Here is an 18804-nt window from a genome sequence, read left to right as displayed (position 1 = left end):
GAAAGCGTTTTGCAAAATTTTAGCTAGATTGGTCTATAAATGCGCTTGCTATGACTCTAGAAGTTAAAATCGGGCGATATATATGTATGAGAGCAATATCTAAATCTGAACCGATTTCCATGAAATTCACCAATAATGTCGAGAGTCGTAAAAAAATCCCTCCTGCCGAATTTCGAGAAAATCGGTTAACAAAAGACTATTTTATTGCAATATTACAGCAAATCGGACGAACATATATATGGGAGCTATATCTAAATCTGAACCGATTTTGACCAAACTCTATGTATATTGTGGTATTCACCGAGGAAAGCGTTGTGCACTATTTTGGCAAGATTGGTTAATAAATGTGCTTGCAGTGGCTCTAGGAGTGGAAATCGGGCGATATATACATATGAGAGCTATATCTAAATCTGAACCGATTTTCATGAAATTCACCAATAATGTCGAAAGTCGTAAATAAATCCTTTCTGCCAAATTTCGTGAGAATCGGTTATTATATGACCATTTTATTGCATTATTACTGAAAATTGGGAGCTATATCCAGATCTGAACCGATTTTTTCCAATTTCAATAGGCTTTGTCTCTAGGCCGAAAAACATGCCTGTACCAAATTTGAAGGCGGTCGGATGAAAATTGCGACCTGTACTTTGTACACAAATTAATAAGGACAGACAGACAGGCAGACAGACGGACATAGCTAAATCGAATCAGAAAGTGATTCTGAGTCGATCGGTATACTTATCAATGGGTCTATCTCTCTTCCTTTTGGGTGTTACAAACTAATTCACTAACTTATAATACCCTATACCACAGTAGTGGTATAGGGTATAATAAACTGATCTGAACCATATACGACACGGATGTCGAAAAACCTAGCGTAAGTCACTGTGTAAAATTTCAGTGAACTCAGATTATAAATGCGCCTTTAAATCGAGATATCGATAAATGGCAGCTATATCTAAATCTAGAACGATTTGGGTCTAGTTGCAGAAAAATGTCGTAGAGCCTAACACATCTCACTGTCTCAAATTTCAGCGAAATCGGACAAAAAATGTGCCTTTTATGGGCCCAAAACCTAAAACCAAAAGATCGGTCTATATATCAGCTATATCCAAATCTTTACCGGTCTGTGCCATATTGCAGAAGTATGTCAAGGGGCTTCACTTAACTCCCTGTCCCAAATTTCGGCGACCACGCACAAAAAATCCGCCTTTTATGGGCCCAAAACCTTAAGTCGAGAGATCGGTCTATATGGCAGCTATATCCAAATCTGAACCGATCAGTCAGGGCCAAATTAAAGAAGGATGTGGAAGGGCCTAAGACTGTCCCAAATTTCAGCAAAATCTTCCTTATATATAAAAATCAATTTGAATTGGTTTACAGGTTTTCTTATAGACTCAGAAACGGCTGCACCGATTTTTTTGAAATTTTCACAGATGGTGCACAATGATCCCGTGGTGAAAATAGGGTACTACATTTTTTGATATCTGAAGGGGTGGCGGATCCTCACCCTTACCCTAATTTTCAGAAACGCCAGATCTTGAAGATGGGTGGTGCGATTTAAGCGAAATTTTGTGTGCTCTCATATAGTACCGTAAAAATAAAAATTTGGTATCCAAATTTCGGATGGGGTACCTAGGGGGGCCACCCCACCCTAAAAACTAGCAAACATATATTTAGACCTATCACGACAATATGGGACTCAAATGAAAGGTATTTTGGATAAGAAAATGTATGTGATATCCAATTGTCGGACTAAGTGTTTGGGGGGCCACTCCAACCCCCAAAACACCCCTAAGTCGGACATATTTACCGACCATGACAATATGGGACTCAAATGAAAGGTATTTGCGAGTAGAATACGAATCTAATATTTAAATGTGGGACTACTAATATTTAAAAGCGGGTCCATCCCTTCCCTAAAACACCCCCCAAACAGGACTTATTTACTGACCATGGGAATATGGGGCTTAAATGAAAGTTATTTGAGTGTAGAATTCGAATCTGATATCCAAATATGGGACCAAGTGTTTGGGGGGTTGCCCAAAAAGTAATTGCGGATTTTTTAAAAGAAAGTAAATGCATTTTTAATAAATCTTAGAATGAACTTCATTCAAATATACTTTTTTTACACGTTTTTTTCTAAAGCAAGCTAAAAGTAACAGCTGATAGCTAACGGAAGAAAGAATGCAATTACAGAGTCACAAGCTGTGAAAAAATTTGTCAACGCCGACTATATGAAAAATCCGCAATTACTTTTTGGGCAACCCATAGTTTGGGGGACCACACCAATCCCTAAAACACCCCTAAACGGGCATATTTACCGACCATGTCAATGTAGAGCTTAAATGATAGGTATTGGGGGGTAGAACAAGAATTGATACTTACTTTCGGGACCAATTTTCTGGGGGCCTTTCCAGAAATAACCCACAAACAGCAATTTTTTACTGACCATCGCAATATAAGGGCTGAAATAAAGGTATTTGGTAGTAGAATACGAATTTGATATCCAAATGTAGGACCGTGTAGTTAGGGCATCACCCCTTCCCCAAAACACTCCCCCAAGGGTAAGCATTTTGCGATACATAACCATGTGTTGGAGGTGCCTCAATCGGAGTGGAAAAAGTTGGTTAGAGCGCATGTATCCTCATGCCGAAGGATACTTTGGTCAACCATAAAAGCGTTTTGGTGATAAAATTTTGCATTTTCATTAGTAGGCCAGAATTTATATACCAGCCCTCGTACTTTGACTCATAAAGCATGCCCAAACGCTGAAGTCGGCATGATTTTTATTCAAAACAACAAGGAGACCTCAGTGTCCACATCAAGATTTAATAAAGGAAGACTTGGAGGCTTGAATTTACCAAGGAAAAGGCACAATAGCCATGATAAATAGATGTAGATAGAACCCATTCGTCGATTCAATTTCTTAAGTTCCTGGGAGTTCAAAGTTTTACTGGATTTGGTTTAAATTTGGCACGTAAGGGGCAGTAACGCTCCGCAATACTGACACCAAAAGGCGTTCAGATATGTCCATAACTGAACAGATTTTCGATACGATTTCTCGACAATCCAAAAGCCTCAATCAGAGAAGGTGTTGGGTACCCAAAATAAGTCCAGGCCTTTAAATTTATGATTTTTAATCTTCTATGCAATGATATATTTGTGCTTATCTATATGTGTTTGAACCTATGCAATTTTTTGACAGTATGCCGGATACTTATACCCATTTTTCCTAAAAGTAGGTATAACATTTCACATTGTATGTGCACACGTACCAAAGTACTTCATGCTTTCGAACAGATTTGCAATTGCTACTGTTGTTGTCGGATGAAGTTGAAGTTGAGGGCACAGGAAGGCATGCTCCACATATCTTGTTCAGTGTGCATGAGTATTTGTGCATGTAAAATCAACGGAAGGGATATGAAAACAGATACCCAAGTACGATTGTTTCATGTTTAGGTGCCTCCTTTTTTTCAATTTGGCATATATGTAAATGTTTTAGCCGCAATGGCTGTCTATGTTTCACCTCCGATGACAGGCCGGCTAGGAAAAACAACTAAAGGGGTGTAAATTTCAGAAAGTCGACTCCTATATTACCACTCTTGTGGATCACACTGAAAGGTGGTAGGCAGTCATGGTGGAGTCTAGCATGCGCTATTTAGCCTGAATCGAGTGATACGTCGAATGATATTAAAACTATTGGGTTGCCCAAAAAGTAATTGCGGATTTTTCATATAGTCGGCGTTGACAAATTTTTTCACAGCTTGTGACTCTGTAATTGCATTCTTTCTTCTGTCAGTTATCAACTGTTACTTTTAGCTTGCTTTAGAAATAAAGTGTATAAAAAGTATATTTGATTAAAGTTCATTCTAAGTTTTATTAAAAATGCATTTACTTTCTTTTAAAAAATCCGCAATTACTTTTTGGGCAACCCAATATATCGAAACACGATATGATTTGGCCCACTAACAATCCCAAGCATCTTCATTGAAAGACAGCAAGCTTCGAGAGATGGGCGTTCACTCCTTGATCGATTATATACCCAGTGAACCAAATTTCGGATGTCAGACATTTCTATACAAATTCTGAACTCTTACGACAAGATCTTACCGAAATCGTTCTGAATTATGTTTAGTTTTCTGAGGGACTTTTAATTCCGACAGTTCCGAAAGGATTATAAACGATTTCTGAACGTCTTGTGGTAGGAGATTTTTTTTTTTTGAATTTTTCGTCCGATAGATAGTTCGAAAGAAATTTTTGAACGATGAGACGATCTAGCCATGTCCATCCGTCTGTCCGTCCCTCCACCTATCTGTTTAAATCAAGCTACAGTCTTTAAGCTGAAACTTTGCAAATTGCAAATTTTGCCCATGAACATTCCACTAAGGAACAGGGGCAAATTTCTCACATATCAATGAGTGCAGTCCGATTCAAGTTTAGGCTCAATGATAAGGGGCCTCCTTTTTATAGCCAAGTCCGAATGGCATGCCGCAGTGCGACACCTCTTTGGAAAAAAGTTTTTACATGGCATAGTACCTCACAAATGTTGCCAGCATTAGGAGGGGAAAACCACCGCTGAAAGTTTTTTTTTTTTGATGGTCACGCCAGGATTTGAACCCAGTCGTTCAGTGTCATAGGCGGACATGCTAACCTCTGCATTACGGTGGCCTCTTTTGCACAGATTCTTTTTTTGTAGCATATTAAGTTCGAAGATGGGCTATATCTTCCACGAATACTTTTTATTAATGTAGGTCGGTTGGGATTATAAATTGGGCCAAATCGGACTATGTTTTGATATAGCTGCCATACAAACGCTCTTGGGTCTTGACTTCATGAGCCTCTAGAGGGCGCAATTCTCATCCGATTTGACTGAAATTTTGCACGTGGAGTTTTGGTATCACTTCCAACAACTGCGCTAACTATACTTCAAATCGGTCTATGTTTTGACATAGCTGCCATATAAACCGATCTTGGGTCTTGACTTCTTGAGCATCTAGAGGGCGCAATTCTCATCCGATTTGACTGAAATTTTGCAAGTAGGGTTTTGGAATCACTTTCAACAACTGTACTAAGTATGATTCAAATCGGTATATAACCTGATATAGCTTCAATATAAACCGATCTGGGATCTTGACTTCTTGAGCCTCTAGAGGGCGCAATTTTCATCCGATTTGACTGAAATTTTGCATGAGGTGTTTTGTTGTGACTTCCAATAACTGTGTTAAGTATGGCGCAAATCGGTATATAACCTGATATAGCTGCCATATAAACCGAACTGGGATCTTGACTTCTTGAGCATCTAGAGGGCGCAATTCTCATCCGAATTTCGTACAACGGCTTCTCTCATGACTTTCAACATATGTGTCTAATATGGTCTGAATCGATCAATAGCATATAAACCTTTCTCCCGATTTTGCTTCTTGAGCCCCTACTAGGCTCAATTCCTATCCGAATGAACTGGTAGTGCTTTTTGACATTTGTCTTAAATCCTTGAATGTCAAAGTGGGTGTGAAAAACATTAGCTGCAAGTCGATTCCACATACGAACGGTTCGGGCGTATAAGAATTCTCTTTGTAATGCATTGTGCGGTCCGCTGGCCAATCAATTACAAACGGGTGTGAGTTCCTTGAATGTCTAGTATCCCTCTGACACACATCCTTACATCAGGAATAAGAAGACGAATAACAGACATACATACACCATGAAAGTACCGATAAAACAGCGCCAAACAACCCACATTGCGACGATGATAAAGCGAGGCAATAGAGTTGGATACCTCACTGTCCCCAATCAAGGCCATCGCTCTCCTCTGTGCACGGTCCAGTAGCTCCAGGGATGATTTTGAAGCTCCAGTCCATGCATGTGAGTTGTACTCCATTTTCGGCCTTATGAAAGTGATGTAGATGTTAAGAAGATCAGACGGAGTGAAGTAAGTCTTATACCGTTTAAGGAAGCCTCAACACTTGAATGCTTCTTTCGACACTTCCAATACATGTTTAGCCCAAAGGACATATCTTTGTATTTTCATGCCCAGAACATCAAGAGCTTCTGATTGTTCAACATCTACACCGTTGATAGACACAGATGATCGTAATGGGTCAGCGAATCGTTTGTGTGACAACAAGCAGCACTGAGTCTTCCATGCATCCGAATCTACTCGATTCATTCGACCCCGTTTAGAAATGGTCAGCAAATCCTGGCAGAGTGTATCGTCCATGACCCGCCTTTTGTCCTCAATCTCTCGAAGACTCGGTCTATGGTCGAATGAGTACGAATGATAGAGATGCGCAAATGAGTAAATCGGATTCGATGTCTGACCCAACAGATCGTTGATGATGAATAAGAAAAAGAGAAGGAGAAAGAACAGAGCCCTGGGGTACAGCTGCGGTCAATTTATGCTCATTGGATGATAACCCATCTATAACGACTCGAATTGTGCGATCTCTGAGAAAGCTCGAAATAAATCAAATGAAGCCATTATCTACACCAAACTTTACTTGATGTCTTAATACGTCAGGCCACAATTTTTGTCACATCTCTATAATATAGGGATTGAGATGTTCTATTTGACGTCCCAGCATGTGTCATAAAAATTTGCACAGGTTTCGATATAAGGTCAGTCCGTCTGTTTGTCCGTCCGTCTGTCCGTCCGTCTGTCCATGTTAATTTGTGCACAAAGTACAGGTCGCAGTTTTTATCCGATCGTCTTCAAATTTGGTACAGGCATGTTTTTCGGCCTAGAGACGAAGCCTATTGAAATTAGGAAAAATCGGTTCATATCTGGATATAGCTCCCATATATATGTTCGTCCGATTTTCTGTAATAATGCAATAAAATGGTCTTTTGTTAACCGATTCTCTCGAAATTTGGCAGGAGGGATTGTTTTATGACTCTCGACATTACTGGTGAATTTCATGGAAATCGGTTCAGATTTAGATATAGCTCTCATATGTATATTTCGCCCGATTTTCACTCCTAGAGCCACTGTAAGCACATTTATTGACCAATCTTGCCAAAATATTGCAAAACGACTTCCTCGACGACTACCACAAGATACATGGAGTTTGGTCAAAATCGGTTCAGATTTAGATATAGCTCCCATATATATGTTCGTCCGATTTTCAGTAATAATGCAATAAAATGGTCATTTGTTAACCGATTCTCACGAAATTTGGCAGGAAGGATTTTTTTACGACTCTCGACATTACTGGTGAATTTCATGGAAATCAGTTCAGATTTGGATATAGCTCTCATAAGTATATATCGCCCGATTTCCACTCCTAGAGCCACTGCAAGCGCACTTATTGACCAATCTTGCCAAAATTTTGCAAAACGCTTTCCCCGACGACTACCACAATATATATAGAGTTTGGTAAAAATCCGTTCAGATTTAGATATATCTCCCATATATATGTTCGTCCGATTTGCAGTAATATTGCAATAAAATGGTCTTTTGTTAACCGTTTTTCTTGAAATTCGGCAGGAGGGGTTTTCTCTTGACTCTCAATATTACTGGTGAATTTCATGGATATCGGTTCAGATTTAGATATAGCTCTCATATGTATATATCGCCCGATTTTCACTCCTAGAGCCACTGCAAGCACATTTATTGACCAATCTTGCCAAAATATTGCACAACGCTTTCTTCGACGACTACCACAATATATATAGAGTTTGGTCAAAATTGGTTCAGATTTAGTTATAGCTCCCATATATATGTTCGTTCGATTTGCAGTAATATTGTAGTAAACTGGTCTTTTGTTAACCGATTTTCTCGAAATTCGGCAGGAGGGATTTTCTCTTGACTCTCAATATAACTGGTGACTTTCATGGATATCGGTTCAGATTTAGATATAGCTCTCGTATGTATATATAGCCAGATTTTTACTCCTAGACCCACTGCAAGTACATTTATTGATCCATCTTGCCAAAATTTTGCAAAACGCTTTCCTCGATGACTGCCACAGTATCTGAGGAGTTTGCTCGAAATCGGTTGAGATTTAGATATAACTCTCATATATATGTTCGTCCGATTTGGAGAAATATTGCAAAAAAGTGCTCATTTGTTATCCGATTCTATCGAAATATTGCAGGAAGGATTTTCTTATGACTCTCAATATTACTGGTGAATTTCATAGAAATCGGCCAAGATATAGATATAGCTGTCATGTATGTATATCGCCTGATTTTCACTTTAAGAGCCATTGCAAGCACATTTATTGACCAATCTTACCAAAATCTTGCACAACACTTTCCCCGACGACTACCACATTATCTGAGAAGTTTGCTCGAAATCAGTTCAGAATTAGATATACCTCCCATATATACGTTCGTCAGATTTTGGGTTATTTGCCATAATGTTGTCATATGTCAACCATAGTTTTTACAGTTTGACCATATTTGCTCTCCGAAGTCCATCAAAATTAGTTCAGAATTGGATATAGGTCCCATATTGTACTTATAGGGTAGGTGTAGGGTATTATACAGTCGGTATCGCCCGACTTTTGCCCTTCCTTACTGGTTTTGGTATAGAATTCTGTAGGAATTCTGTCCGAAAACTGCCGATGTTACTTCCTCCCACATTTCGTTTCGAAGTCGTGTCAACCACTTCATATATTTTCTAATTTTATTTGCCCGCTAGAGCGAAGATTATTTCTTCTAACACTCTGTACATTTTTCGTTAAGAATTCAGACAGACTTCGGTTACGAATTCGGAAAATTTTTCCGACTTTCGTACAGATTTTTGACCGAATTCTGAACGTTTGATTCACTGGGGAGGCTCTTAAAATTAAATTTCGAGGTGTTGCAAACGAAATAAGAAAGATGGAGCGTCATTCATTATAAGGTGGGGAGTACAAAAATGCGAAATATTGATATTAATCTGAACTGACGGACGGATGGATATATGGTTGCCCAAAAAGTAGTTGCGGATTTTTTAAAAAAAAGTAAATGCATTTTTAATAAAACTTAGAATGAACTTTAATCAAATATACTTTTTTTACACCTTTTTTCTAAAGCAAGCTAAAAGTAGCAGCTGATAACTGACAGAAGAAAGAATGCAATTACAGAGTCACAAGCTGTGAAAAAATTTGTCATCGCCGACTATAGGAAAAATCCGCAATTACTTTTTGGGCAAAACAATAGAATCTCATAAAGGACTTTCTATGGGAAAATATTTGTGCGTCCACTTGAAAATTCCTTACAAAGTTTTCATTTCGACAGGTCATCAAAAACATGCATTAGAGTTATTCCCTAATGGGTCTTTTCATCATGAAAACTATTTACAATCGTATCAACATAGAAATATACACCAACTTGTGATGACATAGTCCAATATAGATATATGTGTGTGTGTGTCTGTGTGTGTAAGTGTATAAATTAACAACTATTAGAGTCGGGGCTGCATAGCATAAATACAAAGCGATTATACCCACATAATCTCGCACAAACCGACATGTGTTATCCTGACAGTTGTCCTGAAATAAGTGCAGTTCTTTGTCTATGCGAGAAAAAAAAAAACAAAACTCCCAGCTAGGCATAGATAGGACGAGCGAATGAGTACTCCATTCGTACTTAAACTTTAGCCACCCACATCCTTTATGGTATCAGTGAATGGATGGATGGATGTATTTGTGTTACTGTGCTTTTATGCATCCAACGATGGTCCTCTCCATGTTCAACTTTAATGTTGAGTGGCAATGTGCACCAGTTATTTAAGGAGGATTTTCTTCCCCTCAGCCATAAATCTTTAACGAATAAAGTTTAGTGAAGTTTTGCCAAAACTAAAATGAAAATCATCGAGTTGAGTTGAAGCCTCAAAGGCTTGGTATTGCTACTGGCTGACTAAGTAAGAACTCAGTTGAGTGGCGTCTACCGCGTATCGAATTGAATTGAATGTAAAAGTTTTATTCGTTACGATGAAAACTTTTGGGGACAAAACTATTGTCACGATAATGGGAATACTAAAACTTAAAGCAAAATTATTACCTCAGAGATTGGGAAAGTAATATGAAAATTTAAAACAATCTTGTTTTCTTGGTAATTTAAATTATGGACACTGACCACCCCCTGGTGTCAACTCAGGTGGTTGACTTTAACATCCTTTAAAGTTGTGAGCAAATATATGTCACAAATTCCAAGTTTTTGTATAGTCCTTTAAATATAAAAAAGGATAAGGCGCTGAGCCAGTAGCCCACCCTAGGAAAAAAGATCAAAAATGCTTCAAACAAAGGATAACTCTACATACGGTTTAGGTTAGGTTAGGTTGCCACTATGGACATACACCTAACCCAGTAGTCGGCTTGCGTGCTAAGCGTGCTAAGTTCGGCCGGGCCGAATCTTATATACCCTCCACCATGCATCGCATTTGTCGAGTTCTTTTCCCGACATCTCTTCTTAGGCAAAAAAAGGATATAAGAAAAGATTTGCTCTGCTATTAGAGCGATATTAAGATATGGTCCGGTTTGGACCACAATTAAATTATATGTTGGAGACCTGTGTAAAATGTCAGTCGACTCGAATAAGAATTGCACCCTTTGGGCGCTCAATAAGTAAAATGGAGATATCGATTTATATGGGAGCTGTATTGGGCTATAGACCGATTCAGACTACAATAAACACGTATGTTGATGGTCATGAGAGGATCTGTCGTACAAAATTTCAGGCAAATCGGATAATAATTGCGCCCTCTAGAGGCTCAAGAAGTCAAGATCCCAGAACGGTTTATATAGCATCTATATCAAGTTATGGACCGATTGAAACAATACTCGGCACGGTTGTTGAATATCATAACAAAACACGTCGTGCAAAATTTCATTCCAATCGGGTAAGAACTGCGTACTCAAGAAGTCAAGACCCAAGCTCGGTTTATATAGCAGCTATATCAGGTTATAGACCGATTTAGGCTATATACCGATTCAGACTATAATAAACACGTATTTTGATGTTGGTCATGAGAGAATCCGTCGTACAAAATTTCATTCCAATCGGGTAAGAACTGCGCACTCAAGAGGCTCAAGAAGTCAAGACCCAAGCTGGGTTTATATAGCAGCTATATCAGGTTATAGACCGATTTGGGCCATACTTGGCACAGTTGTTGGATATCATAACAAAACACGTCGTGCAAAATTTCATTCCAATCGGATAAGAATTGCGCACTCTAGAGGCTCAAGAAGTCAAGACCCAAGATCGGTTTATATGGCAGCTATATCAAAACATGGACCGATTTGGCCCATTTACAATACCAACGGCAAAATTTCAAGCGGCTAGCTTGACTCCTTTGGAAGCTAGCGTGCTTTCGACAGACCGAGGGCCGGACGGACGGACGGAAGGACAGACAGACGGACGGACGGACGTATGGACGGACGGACAGACATGGCTAGATCGACATAAAATGTCGCGACGATCAAGAATGTAAAGGGTGATTTTTTTGAGGTTAGGATTTTCATGCATTAGTATTTGACAGATCACGTGGGATTTCAGACATGGTGTCAAAGAGAAAGATGCTCAGTATGCTTTGACATTTCATCATGAATAGACTTACTAACGAGCAACGCTTGCAAATCATTGAATTTTATTACCAAAATCAGTGTTCGGTTCGAAATGTGTTCATTCACCGTTCAGCGATGAGGCTCATTTCTGGTTGAATGGCTACGTAAATAAGCAAAATTGCCGCATTTGGAGTGAAGAGCAACCAGAAGCCGTTCAAGAACTGCCCATGCATCCCGAAAAATGCACTGTTTGGTGTGGTTTGTACGCTGGTGGAATCATTGGACCGTATTTTTTCAAAGATGCTGTTGGACGCAACGTTACGGTGAATGAACACATTTCGAACCGAACACTGATTTTGGTAATAAAATTCAATGATTTGCAAGCGTTGCTCGTTAGTAAGTCTATTCATGATGAAATGTCAAAGCATACTGAGCATCTTTCTCTTTGACACCATGTCTGAAATCCCACGTGATCTGTCAAATACTAATGCATGAAAATCCTAACCTCAAAAAAATCACCCTTTATATACTTAATGGGGTCTCAGACGAATATTTCGAGTAGTTACAAACGGAATGACGAAATTAGTATACCCCTCATCCTATGGTGGAGGGTATAAAAAGTAAATTTTAAGTTAAGAATTCCGTGCTACTTACAAAATCCTTAATTGTTTTCAATACCACTCCCCTTAGTTGGTTCATGTCTGGTATTGTCTCTCCACCTAAGTGTCGGTACCTGTTGGACGCAAAAGCCGGGCAATGACAAAGGAAATGCTCCAACGTCTCATCATCTTCCCCGCATGCCCTACACATGCTATCAGTTGCCGCACCGATCTAACATAAGTGAGCTCATAGTCCTATATGTCCCGTTATGATACCAATAGCTATACTGACCTTCTTCTTGCTTCTTTTCAGTAATAGCCTCGTCTTCTCACGATTTAGATCACCTCCCCCCATAGGATTTTCGTCGTCCTACCGACCATTTCGCTGTTCCACAATGTTGCATGCGCATTTGTCGCCCACTCCCTTAACACGGAATGCGTCGACCCGAAAGGCTTCGGGATAACCAAGTTTATTGACGGCAGTCCTCTGGCCTTTACGGCCAAATCGTCTGCCCTTTCATTTCCCTTTACTCCGTTATGGCCCGGCACCCAAACGATGCGGATTTTCCAATCCTCATAGAAGGCGTTAATCTCCTTCTTATACTGCAAGACTGTTCGTGACCTTACCATCGTTATTGTCCTTATGGCAATTTTACTGTCGGTAAAGATGTTCAGACTCGAGGTCCTCGTGTTAGCACCACACCACCTCACGCATTCCGTGATCGCCCGGATCTCCGTATTATGGTCAGGTTGTCTAAATCAGATCTCAGTCCATGAGTTCTCAATGTAGACCCCAGGCCCACTCTGTATTCTAGCTTTGATCAATCCATGTTACATGATTTTCCAGATGGCATTACTAGGGTTCCGTCTATCCAAGACTGTCCAATAGCAGCAGTGCCTTGCATTCAACTTCAAGGTTCATCTCAGGTATCCTAATGGAAACCTCTTCCCTTCCTTCCAGGTTTGCTATCGTCGCCTCGATTATACCGTGATGGTATGAGCTGCTCCCATACTCAATCTATTCTCCCATCGCCTTAAATCTCATAGTCGCAGTGGCTGCCTCACACATAATCTGTATGTCAATAGGTCGGATATCTAGAATAGTCTCCAGAAGACAACATGTTTTCTGAACCTCTTGGATGGTCCTTATGTTGCACTTTTTCTCCATAACAGTCCACCGAACCTCTATAACCAGTGTACTGTCCTCGGATTTAGGCCCCATTTCGAGCCTACGGCCCGTCTACATAATGGCCAAAATCTGTGAGCCTTCTCAGTAGACTCCTGAATGTGACACTTTCAATTCAGCCGCAGTGGCTGCCTCGCGCTTAATCTGTATGTCAATGGGTCGGATATCTAGAATAGTCTTCAGTGCCCTAGTGGGGACTGGACCTGTTGTATGGTCCTTATGTTACACTTTTTCTCCATAGCAGTCCACCAAACTTTACTGAGGCGTAAGTAAGAATTGGTCTCATCACGCTCCTATAGAGCCAGTGGACTATCCTCGGCTTCAGGCCCCATTTCGAGCCTACGGCCCGTCTACATAGTGCCCAACATCTGTGAGCCTTCTCAGTAGGCTCCTGAATGTGACACTTCCAATTCAGTTTCCTTCCTTTCTGCATAGCTCATTCGGATCCTTACCCCTTAGAAGTATTGTTACATCGTCTGCGTAGCAGACTGGTTCAAATCCCTCCTCAGTCAGCATCCGTAATAGGTCATTGATGGTGGTCACCCATAGAAGTGTCGATAAAATGCCCCAGGTGGCGTGCCTTGTGCCACTTTCTTCCTATTATGGTGGTCACCAACAGAAGTGTCGATAAAATGCTTGGGTGTCGCATAACTTGACTTGCCGGGCTTGGGTATAAATACCACCCTGACCTCAGTCAGTCAGCATCCGTAATAGGTCATTTATGGTGGTCACCCAGAGGAGTGGCGATAAAATGCCCCCTGTGGAGTGCCCTGTGCCAGGGTGCAAGACCCTTTTGGCCCTTCTGCATAGCTCATTCGGATACTTACCCCTTAGAAGTGTTATAACATCGTATGCATAGTAGACGGGTTCAAATCCCACCTCAGTCAGCATCCGTAATAGGTCATTAATGGTGGTCGCCCAGAGGAGTGGCGATAAAATGCCCCAGGTGGCGTGCCTTGCGCCACTTTCTTCCTATTATGGTGGTCACCAAGAGAAGTGTCGATAAAATGCTTGGGTGTCGCATAACTTGACCTGCCGGGCTTGGGTATAAATACCACCCTGACCTCCTGTCAGGCTTTCGGAGTAAATATAAGTTCTAGCCTGGCTGTGAATATAGCGACCAAAGGGGACACCAGGTAGATAGGTTGTGTTTGTTAGTACATAAAGGCTTAAATTTGAAGATAAAATCTTCATTTATTGTGGTAGTCTGAGGAGTGTTGAAGAAGGGAAGGGAGCAGTGAGAGGGTCATGCTGCGTAAGAGTTTGATGAGACTTCGGACTTCGCTGATGGCTTGAAAATACTTGACATCGAATGCACGGTCTTTCAGGAGAGAAATTGGAGTCTGTGTATTGATGTCGGATCGCCACGAAACTCTGGCCAGCTATTGAACGGATGAGGACGAGGGAGTGGCTGGTCTTTGATAAGGGATCACTGAGTACGATAACAGGAGTCATAACTGCCATATGGCTCACCGCCGAGTCCGTTTCCAGAGAGATTTTTCAGGATTCGCTTTTCCGGAAGGGAGAGAGTGTGATCAGAAGGCGGGTGACAAGGGAAAAGTCTCAAGGAGGGGTGTTCTCGCCGATTCTCTGGAACCTAGTGATAAACGAAGATTATTGGATATGAACGGAGATAACGTGAAACCTACTGAACTGGTAGAAAGTCGCGAAGAGTAAATGGACCAAGCAACTTCGAAAAGTACCGAGACTGGCCTGAAAGGGGGTTACGGGGGCGTTAAGATTCACACCGAAGGCGGTTCTGGAGGCGGTGCTAAATTTACAACATGATGAGGTATAGGGAGGGAGTGTGCCGCTAACGTAGCGCTTAGGCTTAGGGAACTTAGCATGCTAAGATAACTGACAGAAGAAAGACTGCAATTACAGAGCACAAGCTGTGAAAAAATTTGTCAACGCCGACTATATGAAAAATCCGCAATTACTTTTTGGGCCATCATTACCAAAATCCTTCGGTCAAGGAAAAATTCATTAACTCTGAGTAATGTTGTTTTTGTGTGCACATAGTCGACTACGACACTCTTTTAACTTTTTTCCATCGTTTGTTCCCCCTGGTATTCTTATCACGCCATTGAAGGATACATATTTGCGAAAGAGGATATCAATTAAAAGCCCATTCTTTTGATATTGTGCAACTGATTGACCTACCAAAAAGCATTGGTCCTTGTCGTAAGAAGTTAGTTGCACCACCTCTGACTGCGTAAAATGTTATCCTAATTCGAACTACCATTTCTAGGGAATTGCAATAGCTTGGCTGTGCATCATTCAGTTCGTATTCAACATGGAAAAATAATTAAAAAAACATTCATTTCACATTTAGCATTTCAAAGAAGCTCATGAGGGTCACAAAAACTTTATTTTAGTTTAGGTTTGAGCAAACTTCCCTTAGCAGTGATATGGCCAACCCTGTCTGGCCATGGAAGTTTATTTGCAGGAACACGTCTTACTTTATACTCCAATGAATCCTTGCCCAGAACTCATTAAGTGTGTTCTCGTTATTGGCATTTGACTAGGCATGAATCGAAAAGAAATAAGGACGGGGAAAAAAACTGAAGAAATCATTGATGCGGAAATCTTCTACTAATGACTTGGACATTACATGAAGTTTACAGCAATATTTCATGCAGCACAAAGGAGTCTAAGCAATGAACTAAGGACTTTAGCAAAGGTTTATAGTAAAAAAAAAAAAAAACTTAAAATAGAACCAAAGGACATAACTATGTTGAGCCAAATAGACTTAATGACCAGCGTATGGGTAAAGCCAAAGTAACGATGCATACGTGCAAAAGGTGAAGTAGGGAATAGGGACACAATTGAAGTAATAAGGTCTTATCCTTCCGAAAGTTTTTATATGACAAATTGAGATTAGTGAAACACGAATCCTTGGGCCTACGAAATTCGATTCGGAAGCAGAGCCACTCTCAGCCGAATTAGTCTCTCTTCGTTCGTCTTATCATTAGACCAGCATGGTTACACTCAGCGCAGATATGTTGACAGCGGTTTTAAGGGTGTCAGTCAGGGACAGTACATATTATGTTTATGGAGAAGGGCCGACCTATTCTTACCTATGTTTATGGTACGATGTGGTATTCTTATGTGAAATGATGCGAGAGGTCAAGATGTCTCTCCAAATAAAGAAGTACACGAGGGCGTATATCCTCCATATTTTGGGGGCATTTAATAACGTGGATAAGGTCGATAGTCCCCGGCCAGGACCGCACGGGGATGCACCTGAGTGTCTCCCGGAGGCAGGTGACCAGTCCGGAACCATTTGGGGTTCAACTGGTAGTAGCATCGGGTACGAGGTCTGACCGTAGACCTTAATCTGGTACCACGGGAGTCGGGGGCCCCTGGAATTTCGATTCCAGCCCGACTATGCTGAGGCCCCAGTGGGGAGTAACGTGGTGGCTGTGGTTTGGATCCAAATCGCGGGTAGAGCGCAGGCTCAATGTGGAGTTGCATTGCAACCGGGTGCCGTGACCCATAGATCGGAAGGAGTTTTAGATAGTGCTCCGCCCCCAATCAAGGGGGAGAACACGTCCAGACAACGTGAACTCGAATTGGTACCCATGCATAGCTTAGGCTATGTGTGGGGGCGTTGGTGGACGCATTATATTCACCCCGAGTTAGGAGCCCTGCAGGAATAGGCCAACGCCGCAGGTGCCTGCATTAAACACCACTAGGACTTGTCTCTTGGAGGAGGGTTGACTCTGGGACGTTTGCGAGATTGGTCACCTTTGCGGGGGCGGTATTTGATAGGAGGAGAATGTTAGGTGGTCCGATTGTTTGGCTCTTGGCCGCTTTTTGTGTGCTCGTCCGTTTTTGTCTAAAGTGAGAAGTGTCTGTTCTTGTCCGTCCGTTTTGTCCGTCAAGTCTGTATAGGGAATTGTCTGCTTTTGTTCGTATAGGGTTCTCGTCCGTGTTTATATCCGTGTTTTGGGTATTTTGTCCGTTTTTACATCCGTATTGGGTCTTAGTCCGTTTTGTTGGCGACCATGTTTGATTTTGGTGGTGGTAGGGTTTTTTTTTTTTTGGGGGGGGGGGGGGGGGTGGTTCGGTGAAATTGCTTTGGCCGTTTTCCTTTCAGGTGACCAGTCCGGCGTTCAACTGGTAGTAGCTACAGCTACGAGGTCTGACCGAAATCCCTTAATCTGGTACCACGGGAGTCTGGGGTCCCTGGGATTTCGGTTCCAGCCCGACTATGCTGAGGCCCCAGTGGGGAGTAACGTGGTGGCTGTGGTTTGGACCCAAATCGCGAGTAGAGCGCAGGCTCAATGTGGAGTTGCATTGCAACCGGGTGCCGTGACCCATAGATCGGAAGGAGTTTTAGATAGTGCTCCGCCCCTAATCAAGGGGGAGAACACGTCCAGACAACGTGAACTCGAATTGGTACCCATGCATAGCTTAGGCTATGTGTGGGGGCGTTGGTGGACGCATTATATTCACCCCGAGTTAGGAGCCCTGCAGGAATAGGCCAACGCGGCAGGTGCCTGCATTAAACACCACTAGGACTTGTCTCTTGGAGGAGGGTTGACTCTGGGACGTTTGCGAGATTGGTCACCTTTCCTTTGTTGTTCGGGGAAATGGCTAACCGGGGTGAATAAGGACTCCGGTACCACGGGAATCGGGGGCCCCTGGGATTTCGATTCCAGCCCGACTATGGTGAGGCCCCAGTGGGGAGTAACGTGGTGGGTGTGGTTTGGACCCAAATCTCGGGTAAAGCGCGGGCTCGATGTGAAGTTGCATTGCAACCGGGTGCCGTGACCCATAGATCGGATGGAGTTTAGATAGTGATCCGCCCCTAACCAAGGGGGAGAACACGTCCAGACGTCCCATCCATAGCTTAGGCTATGTGTGGGGGCGTGGTGGACGCATTAACAAGGGAAAAGCCTCGAGGAGCGGTGTTCTCGATTCTCTGGAACCTGGTGATAAACAAAGTCCTATTGAATCTCAATGGAGATAACGTTAAACCTACTGAATTGGTACAAAGTGGTGAAATCAGCCAGAAGATGATATACTGGATGCATACGGCCATTGTGAGATCAGTGCTGACATATGGAGTACTGGTATGGAGGTAGGTTGTTAAATGGTATGGAGGTAGGTTGTGTAAATGGACCAAGCAACTTCGAAAAGTACCGAGAATGGCCTGCATCCGGGTCACGGGGGCGTTAAGATCCATACCGGAGGCGGTTCTGGAGGCGATGCTAAATTTACAACATAATGAGGTGTATAATCGGGAGTGTCCCGCTAACGTAGAGCTTAGGCTTAGGGAACTTGTCATGCTGAGAGAAGTCGGACACGGCCACTGTTCCATTCTGGAGGTCTTGGATTAATGGGGTAGTCTGAGGAGTGTCTAAGAAGGGATCGGTGAGAGTCACATGCTGTGTTTGAGATGGATGAGACCTCGGATTTTACTGATACCTTGAAAACACTTGGCATCGGTAAATCAGTTAGACTACCGGACGAATGCACGATTTTTCAGATAGAGGTCTGTGCCATTAAGGTGGCCCCA

The sequence above is a fragment of the Stomoxys calcitrans genome, chromosome 5 (genome assembly GCF_963082655.1).
Source record: "Stomoxys calcitrans chromosome 5, idStoCalc2.1, whole genome shotgun sequence".
Lineage (NCBI taxonomy): Eukaryota > Metazoa > Arthropoda > Insecta > Diptera > Muscidae > Stomoxys > Stomoxys calcitrans.
This window is presented reverse-complemented; position numbering follows the sequence as displayed.